The following is a 19,679-nucleotide window of genomic DNA, read 5'->3' as shown; positions in this document are numbered from 1 at the left end:
GTAATGCCAATAAGAAGAAGAAGGTTTTTGGTACAAGTTTGAGAAGAATTCCATATAAAACAATTAAGTTTTCACAGGGGCGTCTCGTGGACTTTTGCTACACCTGTTCTACCATGCTGATCAAAAAATATTCATCAATCTGAGTGGTTTCGAATGAAAGTTGTGCATTTAATCTAATATTACAACCTTTTCTTGTACAACTTAACCAAATATTAGAAAAAAAAACAATTTAAATAGAAAGGAATTACAAAACAATAAATAGCTTATTAATCTCTTTTGTTACAGAAAAGTTTTAAATTTAGATGCACTTAAAATTTTAAACTCTCGCAAATCGTCTAAAATCTAACTTGGTAACAGTTGGCAATAACTGGATATTGCTCAGAATAGAGATCTTTCAAATCGGCTCATTCCACCATTCGGGGTACACGGGTCCCATCGCCGCTAATATTTAAACTCTCACATATTTTGTTGCTATGAAAGAAATGTAATTAACCATTATTAGTATAATAATTATAGTACATAATTAGTATATAATTATACAATTATTGTTTGATGCGACCCCAGATTGTGACGACCAATGAGTCAGATTTAGAAGCTGAAATGTGTTCCAGTTATTTAATTTTTTAAATTTAGTGAAAACTATACCTTTTTCTCTATGTTGATTGATTTTGAGTATTCGTAAAAAAGCATTATTCAATGTCTCTTTGAAAAACGCAAACATTAATTTAATTACTATGTCTGAAACTTGATTATGCATATGTACAACATGTGATAGATTTAGTTCGGAAAAGGCATTGGAGGGTAACCGCCCCTTCGGTGGGGTTTGATCCCACGACCCCAGTTCGCATGACAGGTGCTTTCCCTACTAAGCTACGAAGGACCTCCGTCGTCCACCGCAGCTTAGCGGGTACTGATGAAACCAAATTCCCAGCACCAGGTACCAGCCGATCTCTCGCAATGCATTTTCAGAACTAACTCTCTCAAATGTATTTTTGTACACATCATGTCAACCAAGTAGGATGAGTATTTAGTATTGTCCGGCTCCTACACACTTGCTTCATCAGCAACGGCGCTCAATGAAGTAGGGTTGTGTGAGGTTGTGCCAGTTTGGTCGTCAGATCCCAACACGACCACACAAGCGAAGAGAGATCGCCACTCGAGATCAGTACATTCAAAGTTAATTGCCTATATGCCGGGGCGGTTACCCTCCAATACCTTTTCCGAACTAAATCTATCACATGTTGTACATATGCATAATCAAGTTTCAGACATAGTAATTAATTTCCACTCCGGGTGGCTTAATACCCGGCATATAGGCAATTAACTTTGAATGTACTGATTAATTTAATATTATTCTTGATGCTGAATAATCATCAGGAGAAAAAAAAACAAACCGTTCCCAATCATCGAAGTATGAACGAAAGCGTGCGCGGTGCGCCTTTCGGCAAAGCACAGCCCGACACTACGATCGAGTCTAACCGAAGGTACGTTGCGTCATTGATTGTTCGCGCAGCGCGTCGAACGGGTTTGACTCCTGCACGCATAGCAGAACATGCATCAAAACGTGCTTGCTTCGCATGCGAAAGAGGATGATGTGAGGAAACGGAGAAAGCTGGCAACGCTCACGCTGGTTCTCTGCGCGCGGAGAACGAGTGAGCATAACAAGGAGGAAATTATTTCAAATCATTTGTCATGGCGCAAAACTTTATATCTGACTTCTGGCAGCGCTGCTGTTGGTTCTTCATTATGGATCATACGACTGGCAAAAGCTTTCTATGTGATGGGGTGTGGTGTGTCGGAGAAACACACATTTAGCTGCAATTTGACTTGGCGTACATGTGGCGTTAACTTGATCTGCCTACGAAATATTTTGTTTCTTTAGATGTTTAGATGTTAAAATCATTGGAAATATTACAATAAGCTTTGTTTAAAAAAATTACTGAGTAAATTGTTTGCCTTAACAATTAATTGCCAATACCCAAGACATTAATTTCCTGCTTCTGACCTAAAAATGGTTACCTGTTCCATGAACAGGTAGAACGTATGGACGAGTCGCCTCTGAGTTTTCATCGAAATACCCCAAATGCCATATCGGCGGTACCCCAACGGAATCTGGAATGATTCCGGAACCTTACGGAATCTGGACACCACCCTGAGTGGAATCGAAAGAAGAATAAAAACTGGACCTTGTCTTAAAATTTCACATTGATCGGTTGAAAGCGAACAGAGTCATGATCTTTTCAATTTCAAAATTTACCTTCTGGAAGAGCTTGCTCCTTTGGGTGTTAACAAATATTTTCTTCAACTACAGTACGCTTTAAAGATCTAACGGGACGGGCTGGCCTTCACGTTGTGTTTGAGAAGTCCCTGAACTCACGACATTGGATTCCTTTAGGCCATTTCGATGAATTTAAGGTGCTCGAGCAGTAGCGATCAGGAATTTCAACTTGGAATGATATAAAATCCATCGTAGCAGCATCCTTCCAAGCAGGTTTCAAGCATTTAGGGTTTCTTGCCCCATTCCCGGCCTAACATGCGTACGACTGCATTATTCAATTGATATTTATGACAGGAAGCAACTTTTCCTGAATTTTGTGGGCTGTATAATATTGCATTGGGGTTCACTTCTGCTTAAAAAATAGCTATTCGTACTAAATATCGTTCAAAAAAGCTTTTATTTGATTTAAATTAACGAGGTGCAGCACTCATTTTAGTCATAGCGATTCCCATTCCGGCATACAAAAAACCCGTTCCCGGCCTAAGCAAAATTTCACTCAATCTCTCAACATTTTATTCTCATTCTCTCTCGGGACGATAGAAAATGCGACGTAAACAAAAATATGCACGTTCCACGACAACAAGATGCCAGATGGTATTATTCATAATCATTTTTATTTGGTTAAGAAGATATATTTACTCATCCAAATTTCTTCCAAAAAACAGTATTTTTTTTCACCTTTTAAAATCGAGAGAATTATAAATAACATGATAGCGTCAACGTATTAGACAATTTTCCTATTAACGATGAAGGATCATTTTCATAATCCTGGCCTTTTGGCAGCACGGTGCGGCTAGAAGTTCTTGGGCCGAGGTGAATTTTTGTTCGGTTTGAGAATACATTTTAAAATGTATTCTAATATGTTTAAATAAGTTCTAGTGAAACGAACAAATAAGAATAATTGAAGTGCGTGTGTTTAGAATTATGGTGTGGTGATTAACAGCTTCAAGCAATGGTTGTATCGAGCACTGTGACGATTTTCAGGTAGGTGTTTATTCGATGATACCGTTTTGTAAAAGTGGAAAGAATCACTCCGGCTCAGTGGTGTGGCATCGGAGAGCGAAATTTTGAAATCTACATTTTTATTTTGTACAATTGGATCAATTAGGAGTAAAACCAGTGATTGAAAAATATTGAGAATTGTGAAAAGTAAATGGGAGACTTTTTAAAAATTATCAACTATAAACCTACGACTTCCAAACAGTATAAATCATTAGTTATCTGTGCAGTGAGCCGGGAACCGGGTCCATAAGCCCAAGTAGTGATTTACCCTAATTCTTATTACTTCCGTCATACCAATAGAGTGCAGAATGCAGATGATGTATGATCTGCAAAACTTCGTCCTCGGTAACATCATTAGCGATGTTCGATAAATGCTGTTTTACTGTAGCAGTATCCAAGCAAACAGGAGACGGTGAAGCAATCATTGTAGAAGTCAACGGCAGCATTTTTGAAAGCGAGTGCTCATGCGATACGATGTGGAAGGTGGAGGAGAGTGTTCACATACATTTCGACATTGTTGTTTCAAGCAGGGCAAAAGACGCAAACATAAACATTGATTTCTTCTGCTGATTTCAGGAGAGAAATTAGAGACTTCGGACTTTTTTCCCCACTCATGAAACAACAGTGTCTATTTGAATTATTTTGAAGCAGCTTTTCAACAGTTTCGCACATTTTTGCCACATTCACATTCAGGCTTACAATTTCTTCTTCAACCTTTCAATTAATAAATGAACGAAGCGTGTTCACGGTACCGCGGAACCGGACATTTTCGGTTTAATCCCGGCATTCATCGCACATCCACAATATACATATTGCAATGTAGGCATATTTCACCTTCTTCATCTAATAATCATACACATCTTGCATGGAATCAGCAGCGACGCAAAAACCTTCACACACAACCGTTGTTTCGTTCTGCAGACATTCGGTTTTGCATTTGTTACACTCTCGTGCCATGTTTCGATATAGATGCAAAGCGGTGACGTTTATGAGCTGCAGCCGGCAGTGAACAATAGCGATGAAGATTTAGCACTCCCCGTGAATGTTAAAAGTACGCCCTACAAATTTTACTTTTTAACGGATGGAAATGTAGCCGAAATTGAAGCTTTTCACAACACAAATTGCAGTTTCGGCGAGCACAGCTACGAAGTAGTATCGACGGGTAAACAACAACAACTCATGGGGATGGCTTATACAAAGTGAATCGTTAAGGCATCTTCATGAAAGCTGGAAGAAAATGCGAATGGAAACGATTTTCAGAATGGGTCTCTAGCGGATTGTAAAACATGTGAGGCGTTCGTTCTCAAGCAGTGAATCAAGGGCCTGAAGAGCTTTTGGAGTTGGTACACTCCGACCTCTGCGGCACAGTAGAGGTTCTATCGTTGGGAGGAAGCCGGTTTTTATTACGTTCCTAGACGATGCAAGCAGGCGAGTGGTGGTTTATTTGCTGAAGCATAAAAATCAAGCACTCGAAGCGTTCAAAGTCATTCAAGGCCAAAGCAGAGAGACAAAGTGGTAAAAAGCTAACAATCTTGCGCACAGACAACGGAACGGAGTCGGAAGGAATTCGTCATGAAGTATCATGCCTGTACACGCCCGATCAGAACGGGACAGCAGAGCGGATGAACCGCACACTGGTGGAAAAGGCGCGGTGCATGCTGAACGATGCGAAGCTAGATAAGAAATTTTGGGCAGAAGCTATTTCGATCTCTGCTTCTTCTTCTTCTTCTTATTGGCATTACATCCCCACACTGGGGGACAGAGCCGCCTTGCAGCTTAGTGTTCAGTAAGCACTTCGACAGTTATTATCTACGAGGTTTCTAAGCCAGGTTACCATTTTTGCATTCGTATATCATGAGGCTAAGCACGATGATACTTTTATGCCCAGGGAAGTCGAGACAATTTCCAATCCGAAAATTTCCTAGATCGGCACCGAGAATCGAACCCAGCCACCCTCAGCATGGTCTTGCTTTGTAGCCACGCGTCTTACCGCACGGCTAAGGAGGGCCCCGACCTCTGCCTATGTGGCGAATTGATGTCCTACGCGTTCACTGAAAAACAAAACACCAGAAGATGCGTAAACTGGAAAAAAGCCAAACCTGGAACATCTCAGGATTTTTGGTTCTAGTGTAATGACCTTAATACCGAAAACTAAAATGAAGAAGTTTAATGCCAAATCCGAAATGGGAATTATTTTTGGCTATTGAGAAGATACGAAAGGCCACCGAGTGTACGATCCTGTGAATGGTCGCTGCAATGTTAGCCGAGACGTCGTAGTGTTGAATGAAGGTATCGCTGCGTGTCTAGAAGAGAAGTATTCCGAAACAAGCCGGTGGCGTTCATGGAGCTACGTTGGTAAGAATTCACTTATCCGTTGAACTGTTGCAAAGATCTACATGGTGCTTCCTGATGTTATCGAGCAAGAAGAAAGTTTCGACCAAATGTGTGACAATCCTAATAATGCTGAACTAGAGGAGGGAGTCGTCAGTTTTGATAGCTCGATGAGTGAAGAAGAAGATTTTGAAGACGCCTGTGCCGATTTTGCGCTTCCACCGCAACTCAGTAGACCAGCTGATGAAACGCAGCAAGCACAGACAAACAGACATAACACATTGAACATTTACTCATCAAATTCATCGTCCTTCAAACACTAACGGCATCTGTTGTTTTCAGTTAGTTGGGCAAATCACGAACCAGATGGCGGTAGTGCACAAACGTCAAACTCGAGCAAAAACGATGCGCGCGCCACGAGTGATCGATTGGCCAACTAATGATTATTTGAGTTGGCCAGTAAATCAGTGAACGATGGAAATTTGACGAGTGTTATGTCTGTTTGTCTGTGCAACAAGAGTCAAAGGACAGCGGTTGGGAGCGCCGTTGTCCAGGCAAGTATAAAGATTTGATTAGTTACGGTTTTTTTTTCTAGTGGTACCCATTCTCCTCATTTTCCCTCAGACAAGACGTACAATGACGAAAAAGATGATCCGATGAGTTACGAAGAGGTTCCGCGGCGGTCCGACCAAGAATGTTGGATTGCTGTGATGCGAGAAGAAATCATGTTCCTGAACGACAAAAGCACTTGGACCTTCGCTGATTAGCCCGAGGGGCGGAAAGCAATTCGGGACAAATGGGTGTTTCATACAAAGAGAGGGCCTGACGAGAACATTGAGAAGTACACTGCCGCTAACCGCAAGTCAGACTTATCTGTAAATGACGTCCATATACAGATAAGTCTGACTTGCGGTTAGCGGCAGTACAAGAGTTATGAAGGGGTGCTCTCAACGACCTGGCCTGGAATATGACGAAGTGTATTCTGCGGCCGTGCGGCACGCAACTAAACGGTATTTGATGGCACTGACGGTGCGTTACAACTTGAACAATAATTAAATGGACGCTATTACAGCATTCTAACAGAGAGAACTAGAGGAAGAGGAACTTTACATGCTCCAACCAGCGGGGTTTGTTATGCCTAACGAAAAGGTGTGGAGGTTAAAGAAAGCTCTCTAAGGTATCAAGCAATCCAGTAGAGTGTGGAATACTCAGTTGGATGTAGTGCTGCAAAAGTTTGAACTGAGGAGGTCAAGCACCGACACCTGCTTGTATTGGTACATACGCGTAACCATCTATTTTGACGATTTTTTAGCCTTTACAAACGACAGGAAGCTGAAGAAGAAGTTGAAGGCTCATCTTCAGAATCGCTTCCAAATGATAGACCTTGGCGAGGCGCAACAATGCCTTGGTATAAGAATTACAAGGAAATGTAAAGAAGGCAAACTTTGGTTGAATCAACAAGCCTACATAGAAGAAATTATTCATCGATTTTGAGTTCTACTCATCCAACCCGATCAATAGGGGGATCGCAGCAAGCCATGCGCCGGATGGTTGCTTTTAAATTTGCTGTATACGCGGATGTATTTGGTGAAAATATGTTTGAATGTGTAATAATACCAGGAAAATATGGATCAATAACGAATTGCTCGGAATAGCGCTGGAAGAGTAGTGATTTTTTCGTGGACACTAGTTGTGGTCTTCTCTTCCTCAGTTCATTTATCCGGAATTTGATCAATTTGGTGAGATTGTTTCAATATGTTTTTAAATGATTCCAAAACTAAATACACGCTGGATTTAAAAATCCGGAATAAACATATGGGTCCATTATCCAATTGATAATGGTAGCATAAACAGGCGGGGCTTATTGCAAGTGAAAGTGACTTCGGACTGCACGTGAGTTACCAGGCAGTCTGAAATGGGCCACTGGCGCTGTAGATCTAACACCTGCTAACTCCCGGGCTAAAGCTGACTTTATTAAAGACAGCTTTCTTCCATAATACCACTGCCGGACAGTGGGGGTTAGATTGAAGATACACACAAACACACTACTCATATAACCCGATCAATAGACACCCTTATTGCATGGTTTCAGGTCAAATAGTAGATCCATATGGCCGCCATCTTGAATTTCGATCTGTCATCTTGGGCTTCAAAATCCAAACATCGATTTTCGAGTTCTACTCATTCAAACCTGTTAAAAGACACCCATATTGCAGGTCAAATTATTGGTCCATATGGCGTCAAACATCGATTTTTGAGTTCTACTCATTCAAACCGTTTAAAAGACACCCATATTGCATGGTACCAGGTCAAATAATATGGTCGCCATTTTGAGTTTCGGTCCGCCATTTTGGATTTCAAAATGGCTTTTCGAGTTCTACTTATCAAGCCCGATGACGATATGAATTAGAGGCAAACCGTTCTCGTTCGTCAGCCGGTGGGCGTTGAACTTGCCAATAATCAGTCTAAACTCCTCTTCTTGACCAGACTTTCAGATTCAAATCTGCTATGATGTTTTTGAAGTCGTGACTTGACTGTCCTGTTCACGTTCGAGCTGCGCTTAGAATGTCTTCTTATCAGTATCGTTGCTTCCGGAGTGTGGGTTGTGGACGTTGATCATGCCAAAGTTGAAGAATTGACCTTTGATCCTCAATTTAAACATATTTTCATTATTCGGACACCACCCGCTCACGCGCTTCGGTATATTGCCAATCACCATCAGTTGTTCCTAGCTTGTGTGTGTTTTGGAGGGATCCCATAGCCTTCACGTACACTCAGTGTACGAGAACCGGCAGTACCGGCAGTGTACCAGAAAGTCAAAAAATCACAACAATTAGAAGAAAAAAAAGTACATTTATGCTGTCCAAATAAATGATAAATCGGGACCAATTTGCGATTTGGGCGTAACTTATTTTGTAAACAAACATTGGAATGCGAATTCCTGCTAAAGTAAGCATTTTCTAAGGAAACCACGGTATGTATCCGATAGAATAAGCTTTCCTCTATCAGGTAAGGGAATTAGTTTTGGAGAAAAACGCTTGCATTCTACGGAATCAATAGAACAATGTTTGTTTACAAAATAAGTTACGCCCAAATCGCAAATTGATCCCGAAATCCAATATTTTTCCTCTTTTTAGTGCCATTATTGAAGTATATTAGTAGGGTAACGATGGTATTTTGGACATCTGAATATATTTTGGACTTTTGGCTATATTTTGTTTATTCTGTTACATAAATATGGTTTGAAATGTGATTATTAACGAGACAAAACGAACACATGATTCCTATTTATTTAAAGAAAGCTAACTAGAAAAACACGCAAAATATAGCCAAAAGTCCAAAATATATTCAGATGTCCAAAATACATCATTTACCCTATACAGGCATTTTTAGGCACTAATAAACGTAAATAATTATATAAAAACAATATTTACTTTACATAAGAGCTAAATTACTGGCCTACATCTTTCATATACTTCAACCTTAATTGTCGCTTATCAGTTCGAAAATTACATTCCTACCGCCAACAAGAAATCACTTTTGGCGGCTGTATAACAAGCCCTAATCTTCTAATGATAAGAGAGACAACAATTTGCAAGGTTTTGCGCAATTGCGCGCAATCATTCACTGGACGGCGTGGCGCGAGGCTCTATTCTGCAGCGCCGGTCACACGACACAATTGTCCCGTCAATATAAATCTGATATGATGGCTTTTTGGGAAGCAACCGCTTCGAGTGACGATTTCGACTCGGAAAGCTGACACTCGGATGATTTGCCTAAGCCTTTATATCTTTTGATTTCGCTCTTCTTGACATCATGACGATTTTGACGTGATGATTCAAAATTTACATATTTTTCGAATTCAGAGCCTGCTGAGCTAATTTTAATATATTATTTTCATTCCAAACCATTTTATGACTTTATATGAAAGGGAATCGGAAGAACAACCTATCTGTTAATGGGTCAATTTGGGCTTGATTGTATTATTATTTGCACGAACGATCTTCTGGAAGGAGATTCTCTGAACCGTGGATTTCGCTTTGATATTGTATAGAACAGTTGAACACATCCATTCGTAGGCCCTACGCACATGATGAAATAAAAACATTATTGTAAGTAAGATCAAATCGTTTGTCAGATATGATCAATGGTATTAGCAGGAGCCTGGCTGCATTAGATGGTAGTTATCGTCATCATAATCATCATCTTCATCATCAATACGTAATCATTTTTTTCACTTGTAAATTGTTTTTATAATCACTGAGTGCTGCTTTTCTCACACCTGACTTAGCGGTATGAGGCGCGGCTAAAAGCAAACTGACCTTACGGTGAGTTCGATGGGTTCAAAATCCGGTTGAGGAAGTTAAGGAATTGAAAATTCAAATAAAATTTTAAATTAACCAAAAATCATTGATTCTTATCGTCGAGCTAGTTTGATTCTAAACTCATTAATCCAATTTCACTGAAAACGATGCTAAATTCCTTTGAACCATCACAAACTACTTTTGGGTTCATCTACACTAATGTTTACTATTCGGAAGCTTCCCAAATCACCCCCACATGACCGCTGAAGGTCTTACCGCCACACAAAACGAAGTTGATGAATTTGCCCGGGATTGATTCAGGTCGGTCTGCCACGCACGAAATTCGCGAATGGGATTTTTTTTTATATTGTTGTTTCGTTTCGATTGTCTGAGCCACTTGACGCAAATTACGCGAAATTCACAAAACAGAACAACGATCCGTTCGGTTGGGCCACCGGTTTACGATTGAGAGAACAAAACGCCGATGGAGTAGATCAAAGCGCGACTCGGTGCTTCCCTGTATCTCTAGCTAGGAGATTGGCGCAACTCACCGTGCTGTATCGTGTTGTGAAATAAATTGAATATTGTTGAATAGGAGATAAAAAATACCAACATAATTCGGTGGACAATTGTCGTGCGGCCAGATTCCAGTGTCATGGTGATTACTGGCAATTTTCTAGCTCTGTACGTATTCATGACGATATCTCGTCAAGATTTCACCCAACAGGTATGGTGTGGTTTGTTTTTGTCCGACTTTTTTTTGGCGAAGTGTTAACAGTATTTGACCGTTAATGAATGTCTCGTACATCGAGGTGTACTCCGAAAGGCTTTTTGTTCTCTCCAAATTATTGATGGGGGTCCCCATTGTCCGAGTGCTCTAATATAATCAATCCCGCTAGATGAGAAGAGAAGGAATTATGTTTGTGTTTATGAATTTGTGTAAAAATAGTCACTCATTCTTAAGCACTTAGTGAAGTTCTGTTCTACCATTTTCTATTGAACATACACACTTAAAATAAATTCCAGACTTCAGTGGAATTTCATAGATTCTTGAACAATAACATTCGGTGAACAATTTTACAGATTTTCGTTTATTGATGAAATTTACAGAAATTTTTCAAATAAGTTAAGTGTGTGACGTTAGTTGTGATCCAGATTTAATATTCTACAACGTGCAATAAAAGACAAATGAAAAGTACCATAACCGTTAGGAGGATTAACCCGAGGTTTTCATTTGTTTATTATGGCATAGGATATTTGCTTGCGTCATTGTCGGAGTTATATTCCGGATATATGGAATGCTAAAGTGATTTATAGTTAGAGGTTATCTCTAAACCAAAGCATTCTTCAAACTCTTGCGTTCCTTTTAGTGCATAAACAAAAAATAAAACGCTATCTTCGGAGAGGCGTACCTACTTCTAATTACTGTTATGGTCTTAAAAGATATGTACGACACGCGTAAGCTCTTGATGACATTCAAGAAATAGAGAACAATGGACCACAATGATCCATCATATGAGATTGCTCTAAGCTATCGAGATATGTATGATACGTTCCTACAACTTTTTGATTGATTAATTATTTTTGAGCGTCTTAGCAGAAAATTACATAATTTTAAGATTATTAAATTCTTCGACTATAAATAGTCAAAGTACACTGGAGTCGGTTTCTACGCGTAAATCAAATCCGCGTAGATCCCAAAAACCGCGTAAAAAACGACTTCACTAAAAATCCTTTTTTTGTCTTCACGTGTTTCCGAATCTTTTTAAAAACCGCGTAAAAAAACTTTTGAAAAAATCCTTGTAAATCCCGAAAACCGCGTAAAAAACGACTTTAAATGAAAAGTCAGTTTTTCGCTATTTTCAAGCGTAACCAAAGGTTTATCGACCTGTTTCAAATATGGTGCGTGCTCTTTGTGGTACATAGTATAGAATGTGTATGAAGAATAACTTCTTGGCTATCAAAAAAAAATCTTTGAGTAAGGCCTTTAGATCTACACGCGTAACCAAAGGTCTGTCGCCCTATTTCAAAATGTGGTGCATGCTCCTCATTGTAGAGAAAATAGAATGTGTACACAAGATAACTTCTTGGCTATCCAAAAACATCCTTAAGTAAGGCTTTTAGATCTACAAGCGTAACCAAAGGTCTGTCGATCTGTTTCAAATAAATTGCTTGCTCCTTGTGTACATGGAATAAATTCCGAGTGAAAATAGTCACGTAAGTAACGACCCAAGTCAGGGACGTTGTACGGGTCGGACAGGAAAAAGATATCGGTTCTCGACTCCGAGACCGACTGCCACAGCAGCTGCTGGACAGATGCACAGTGGTTAAGATTCAACTGTGTTGCATGCATGCCTTCTTCTTGTTTTTCTCTCCGATCAGACACATTGGTGCACCCATAACGTGATTACATGCTTGCTTTTTGCTGGCGCAGATGGACACTTTGGTGACTTATCGCATTCCTGCGCCTTGTGCCCTTCCTAACCACAATGACGACACAGGTTGCTACGGAACGGTCTGGGCCCTTAAAGTCGAAGGACTTATGTCCCAACTCTAGGCGCCAATAGTACCTGTCCACAGAAGGTGGCTGAAGTGTGCTTATTGGGCTTACTGACCAGCCGATTTCAACATCCCTCGCTCCATGAACTAGGGTAGGCTAGACGACGTCGTCCGCGTTCGTGACCTCGTCCGGTTGCTCGCACTGGAAGGTCACTTCCGTCCCCAACGACCTCACCTCGGCGCTGTCACCCAAGATCTCTTCCCGAGCAGCACAAGTCAGACAAAAATGGTTGCAGCAACTTGATTGTGACTAAAACATGTGTGTTGCTAGGGTTGGACCAGTCGTCCCGCTAGCTTGTGCTCCACGTTTCAGCACCAAGATCATTTCACCAGTCTTGGTGCGTCTGACGCTTCGCGTGTCCTGTTCAAGCGCCGAAAGTTTTTCGGTCCCCGTCGGCGTCGGCGTACTTATGCTTATCAGTTTTGACCAGCAAGGCCTCTACTCTGTCCTTAACTTTCTTTGCGGGTCGAGATGCGCTCGATTTCCGCTTTGAGCTACTGACCAGCTGCCAGGGATTTTCGGTCCCTTGTGCCGAAGGTATCGTCTTGCGGCCCGGCGATTTGCGTCTGGTTGGTGCCTTTTGCTTTTTTGGGCCGAGAAGTAGCCTTCTCGGGTCAACGCCCTTCAGGCATCACTACATCCCGATCTGCTCCTCCAAGACGAGTCTTTCTATTAATTTACATTATTGCTTGGTGGCTCCGTAAAGTGTTAAACACGACTGAGCCTAACAAATACACAAAATAGCAAAAAAAATATTGTACCCAAATCGGAAAGTATCATCAATACATAACAAAACTTAACAGTTATCGCTTTTCACTTATAACTTCCCGCTTCTCAGTTTTCCTTTCTCATATATCACATGTTTATCTCATTACTAACTTCTCACTATTCACTTCTCGGCTCTCACTTGTCACTTATTATTTCTCCCTTCTTATTTCTCACTTCTCGGTCTCTCACTTCACACTCCTCACTTCTCTCTTCTTGCTTCTCACTTTTCACACATTATTTCTCATTTCTCACTTATCACTTCTCACATCTCATATACCATTTCTCACATATCACTTCTCAATTCTCAGTTCTCACTTATCACTTCTCACATCTCACTTCTTACTATTCCCTTCTCGCCTCTCTCTTCTTACTTCTCACTTCCTCACTTCTCGCTTCTCACTGCACGCTTCTCGCTTCTTACTTCTCTCTTCTCACTTCTCCTTTCTTGCTACTCACTTCTCACATCTAACATATTACACTTTTTTTTCTCATTTCTTACTTCTCCCTTCTAACTTCTCATTCGGCCTAACGGCTGTGGCCAAATGATCTTCGGGACTGACGGCCTTCGCTCTAATGATCCAGCTTCGTACCTCCATTAAATACCCTAAGTGTTTTCCTTTGAAAAAGACTTAGAATATTTTTTTGAAAACCGCGTAAAAACGACTTTTGCAAAAATCGAAATAATTAACTTTTTACAATTTTCACGTGATTTCAAGACTTTTTCGAAAAGTCCCGTAAAAATTAATTCAATGTTTCAATTTGAATTTACGAGTTTTGCTGAAAAAAAAATTGAAGAACTTCGAAGGACCAGAAAGTTATCCAAGTGTTGTCAAAATATTCATTTAAAGATTATTTTTGGGTTTTTCACGGGAACTACTTCGAAGTTCCTACGAGAAATTAAAAAAAACCCAGATTAATCCACCTACAGTGAGATTTTGACCCTTCCTCAATTATAAGGTAATTTTTCCCAGACTTCAGTATTTAAAACGAGATAAAACTACTCAGCTTCCCACGGCGATTTACCGTGAAAGTGACAAAATAATTGCCTACCCAAAGGCGGATCTCATGGGTTGAGTGACAACTCAACGAATGATAACGTACTGTACTTCATGCTGCCTATCTATAAGGCGCTCGTCGAATTGAATAACTATTGCGACATGGTCAATAACTGTCGTAACGCTGGTTGCATATATTGTACTCACAATTTCCGGAGACCTCGATAATAATAATTCCAGAACTAACTAAATCAGTCATTGATCTGAGCGAAACTCAATAGCGTTCAATAATAACATATATTTCGCCTTATGGATGCCTAATTTGGTAAAACTAAACTTGTTCAATACCTAAAAATGAGCGAGATTTTTATGGTAGTAAATTTCAGAATTTGCACACATACGCACACATACATGCATACAAGTGATCTATTAGTGTCTCAAAACATGCTCACATTTGCTATCTAGCTTCCACTGAAGAAATTTTTGAAATCCCTTTCAATTTTTACGTTTTTGCTTTTCTGAGAAGATTTTTTTGAACATGCTTCTATATGTTCCTCAATTAAAATCATTTGTTTCTTTGAAACAAATCAGAAAAATAGGCATAATTCCATATCACATCATTTGTTATAATTATATTTTCAATTTCAATGTGAATTTGTTTGAAATATCATACATTTTATTTAATAATTCACGAGATTCCTTGATAGATTAATACATAACACACCTGCGTAACGCATACAAAGTGAAATTATAGACACTTCCGGAGGAAGGGTCAAAAAGTTACAACGGAAGTTCTTTGGAATTCCAAAGGAAAAATCCTCGGAATTTACATGAGAAATTCTTCACATCAGCGGAAACTCCAACACGGCTCCATGCGCGACTATGAAGCAAGACGATGCTGAAGGTAGCTGGGTTCGATTTCCAATCCGGTTTAGGAAATTTTCGGGTTGGATATTTTGCCGAATTCCCTGGGCATACAAGTATTATCTTGTTATCCTCGACATTAAAGACATTTCATGGACCTGTATAAACTGCAAAGAGAAATCTTTCATTGCAGCAGAGGATAGTGGCAAAATGGAACCAGATGCGCAGCAAACGGATGGTCGCAGTAGATGCGGGTAAATAAGTAGAAAACATTAGTGGAACCACAAGCGAAGTTATCTGCAGTGGACGAACTCGAGCTGGAGATGGAACCAATAGAAGGAATGCGGAAAGAACAAATGCGCAAAATAGAGCTGGAGAATAAAAAGGTGCTCCGTCGCCAGCTAGAGGTACAACGAGAACTTTCCGAATAAAGACAACAAAAGGAACGAGAGAAGAGGCAAATTGAGTAGAGTAGAGTGGGGCAAGAGTGCGCGTGGGGTAAGAGTACGTTTTCGATTTTTGAAGTAATAAAAAAAGATAAACTAGCAGCACTGCATCAGTTTGACAGGTATTCTGGCCAACTATTATCATGTGTAATTGTAAACGATTTGAATAAACAACAAGGGAGATATGGAGTTAGCTAACTTTTTGGTCATTTTGCTAAAAATAATTGGATTTCCGCAACTAGTATTTCATTACCATATATACGTTCAATCAGGTGAACATTATACCATTTCGATAACCTATTGTATAGAGTACTTTATGGTACAGAACACCAATCCGGTTGGTTTTCCAAGAAGTTAAAACCATTACTTGAATAATTTTTGGGACTGTGGGGTAAAAGTACGCAGGAACCGGTGGGGCAAGAGTACGCATATGAATCTTCAAGTTATGATGTCAAACCCGTATCTCCGGCCGAAATAAGACTTCTTCCAGAGCGTTAAGATCCACAACTAAGAAAAAAGGGACAGAATTCGAAATTATCACAAGTTTTTAGGATAAGTTGAAATAATTCGGTATTAGAAAGGACTTAGCGAGCAAAGCACTGAAGCGAAATAATGAAATTGTATTAGGACTTGTTGTACTACACCTAAACATAGTATGCAAACACAATTTCATCTAAATGATAATTTCATTTAATTAAAAGAAACATTCATAAATTACGCAACGTTTAGCTGGGAGGGGTTGCGAGATGTGTGACGATCCATATAATTTTTAGAGGATTCATACAAATAGTGTAATATAGGGGGGGGAGGGGTGATGAAATAGCCAAATTTTACGTTACGTGATTGGTGGACTTTCTTTAAGGAAAATGCCTTTGTATACGCCACGCGAAACCTGATATATATATATTTTTACCACTGTAGATTTTTGTATATATAAAAAGTAATGGTTCTTCGTATGAACGTGCACATTTTTAGGACCCCCTCCCCCTTTGAGAGTTACGTTATCTTTAAACATTCCCTAATATATGCTCATTTAACATCAATTAAATGTTTTTCACTCTTATTTGTGTTAATATATACTTAAAGCACATGATTGGATAAATGCGTACTCTTACCCCACCCGATGCGCACTTTTACCCCACCGGTGGGGTAAGAGTGCGTTTTTCACTTGTCTTGCAATAAGGGTTCTACTAAAACGAATCTCAATAATTTCAATATTTTTTCCACTGGGTAACATAAAGGAAGAGTATATGAATCGTCGACACAGATTTGATATGCAGAAGCTTGCTTCATAAGGGCCACATGATCGATTGAAAACTAAGTGCGTACTCTTGCCCCACTCTACTCTAACAGGCAACAAGCGATGCGTGAAGAGATGCAAGAATGTTTTGAGAAATTACGGTTACGACAGCCTGGAGGGTCCACATCGATTAAGGCAATTGATGGACAGAGAAATTCGAAAAGAAGTTGCACGGAGAAGGAGCCTCTGCCAGCAAGTATGGAACCTTCGTCAGAGTATCCGAAAGACTATCATAAGTAACGCACACTTAAGGAACAGGCATTCGTTTCGACAACTAGTCCAGAGATGAGCGTCGCTTTGGACATGGGGGAAGCGGCAAATTCTACACCGCCTGTTCGAGTGATAAAACAACCGACCAACTACACCTGTGTTCAGAATAATAGCAGCGAAAGCCGTTTTTCATACAAAATGGTCAACTTTGACAAGCTGCAACTTTGTACACCGATGACCGATTGAGCTGAAATTTTGGCGGTGAACTACAAATATGATAAAATTTACACATACTACGTACCATTTTTTATTCGAATGACGCGTTCAAAAATTACGCACTAGGTCAAATTGTTCAAAAAATAGCAATTATTGTTTTATTGGCCAATTCAGATGTCAAATTCAACAATTTATATTTTTAAAATTATAAACTTAGTATCTCGCAGCACCTGAATTCAAATTGATAACATTCCAATCAATTGTTTTATTGATATTTCCAAAACAAAAACTGCTATTATTTTGAACAATTTGACCTAGTGCGTAATGGGCCTTTTCACGAGACGTTTAAAAACAGCTGTTTTTATCGTCAATTGACAGTTCTTCTATGAAAGTGACAGCTTCGGACTTGCAGGCCTGTTCAGCGGTTGTAAACAAGTGCAGTCTCGGCAGTGTCACATGAAAAGGCCTATTTTCAACGCGTCATTTGAAAAAATAATACTTATAGGGTCTGTCTTATTTGGAGAATTCAAGACAAAATTTTCAAAACGACTTATCTGCTTTTGTAAACAAAGATTCAAACGACGATTTGACGAATCTGATAGCTCTCCCGCAAACCAACACCATCAATAGGTAGGTGAGCGATTCCGCTACCTGTTGGTGGTGTTGGTTTGCGGAGAGCTATCAGATTCATCAAATCATCGTTTGAATCTTTGTTTACAAAAGCAGATGAGTCGTTTTGAAAATTTTGTCTTGAATTAAACATAAAAGTGACCGTTCGAAAATTAAAAAATCACCCAGTTATAAGGATGGCTGGTGCTACCCAGCAATTCCAAAAAGACATCGATGAAAAATGATTCGAAATCTGTCAAATGTAACCTTGCTCTGCGAACAGGGTGATTTGATAATTTATGAAATGTCACTTTTAAGTTTATTTTAGTTCATTTTTCCAAATGAGACAGACCCTTAGTATGTGTAAAATTCATCATATTTGTATTTAGTTCACTGCCAACATTTCAGCTCAGTCGGTCATTGGGGTGCAAATTTACAGCTTGTCAAAGTTGATCATTTTGTATGAAAAACGGCTTCCGCTGCTATTATTCTGAACACAGGTGTATCTGCCCGGCAGTTCTAAGCTAAGAAATTGCCTGTGTTTACCGGCCGCCCGGAAGATTGGCCAATGTTCATCTTAAGTTACGAGACCGCCAACGAAGCCTGTGGATTCACCAATGTAGAAAATTTGGCTCGTCTACAGGAGAGTCTAAAAGGCATTGGAAACAGTACGAAGTCGGCTAATGTTACCGTTATCGGACCAGTCGACCGACAACAATTGCTGAATATGCTGTTGGCCAAAACGCGGAAGGTAGAAGCGCCGAAAGCTGATCGCTTGAATACGGTAATCACATTTGGGATGGTTGTGCAACAGCTAGTTGTGATCAATGATCATTTGGAGGTGACCAATCTGCAGGACCATTTGATAAATCCGATGGTGATACAGGAGTTGGTGTAGAAACTTTCGGCAACCACCCAAATGGAATGGGAAAGACACAAAAGGCAGATGACAAAAGTGACACTCCGCACTCTTTCCGATTTTCTGTCGGAAATCGTTAGAAATACTAGTGAAGCTCTATTGTACAACGATCATCTTTTGTGGCAGCCGCCGATGGAATAAGATATTGTCTATCCGGAACAAATTTATACCGCTTTTTATACCGAAGTTGGATTTTTCTCCAGATACAGGCATTTTTCCCAACTTCAGAAGTAGTGCGCTGGATTCGCCTAAAGATGCGCTAAACAACGCATACATTAGTTTGACAGATAAAACTTCGGAAGAAAGTTCGGTTCGGAAGTCCCGACTTCCGAATTCTAAGTTGGTGCTACGCCGACAATAAGATAAATAAAGGAAAGGAGTACGAAGGGTTTATTCACACTCATAGTGTTTCTGTAAACATTGGCAGTGACACGTTAGGTGAACATCAGCGAATATGCAGGACGCCGTGTCGAATGTGTGATAGAACGGATCACAGAATACGAAACTGTTCAGAGTTTCGTAAATAACGTTTGAAGGCCGTTGAAGATTGGAATTTGTGCCACATCTGTCTCAACGAGAACGGCAATGTGAGATGCAATTTGAACATTGTATGTAAGGTGGATCACTGTGGTCAACAACACAATAAACCCCGAGGTTTTCTGCGTTCAGACTGTACCTCTCACATGCAGGTCGGTTTATGTCAGCCGGTAATATTCTGAATGGTGGCAGTGACTATTTACAATAGGCTACATGCTGTAAATACGCTTGCATTCCTGGATGAAAAATTGTCTTATACGTTGGTGGAAAGTTCATTGACGAAGATACTGAATGTGAAAGGTCAAACACAACCACTCTGTGTTACTTGGACAGCTAGAAT

At 39.9% G+C, this 19,679-nt stretch overlaps 2 protein-coding genes across 3 annotated transcripts in view; one reads left to right on the top strand and one right to left on the bottom strand.

Moving 5' to 3' along the window:
• The window catches only part of LOC134205683 (uncharacterized), a 48,725-nt gene that overhangs the window by 11,357 nt on the left and 17,689 nt on the right, over positions 1-19,679 (top strand). The gene's annotated exons all lie outside the window — the stretch shown is intronic.
• Positions 1-19,679, bottom strand: part of LOC134205682 (uncharacterized) — a 34,035-nt gene that overhangs the window by 10,022 nt on the left and 4,334 nt on the right. The window contains exon 1 of one of the 2 annotated variants that reach the window (XM_062681197.1): positions 10,192-10,385. The exons of the other annotated variant lie outside the window; for it this stretch is intronic. The gene's annotated coding sequence lies outside the window, so the exon portion shown is untranslated. Of the gene's footprint in view, positions 1-10,191; positions 10,386-19,679 lie in introns of those variants that run through there. 2 annotated transcript variants of the gene reach the window in all.

Source organism: Armigeres subalbatus, chromosome 1 (genome assembly GCF_024139115.2).
Source record: "Armigeres subalbatus isolate Guangzhou_Male chromosome 1, GZ_Asu_2, whole genome shotgun sequence".
Classification (NCBI taxonomy): Eukaryota; Metazoa; Arthropoda; class Insecta; order Diptera; family Culicidae; genus Armigeres; species Armigeres subalbatus.
This window is presented reverse-complemented; position numbering and strand designations above follow the sequence as displayed.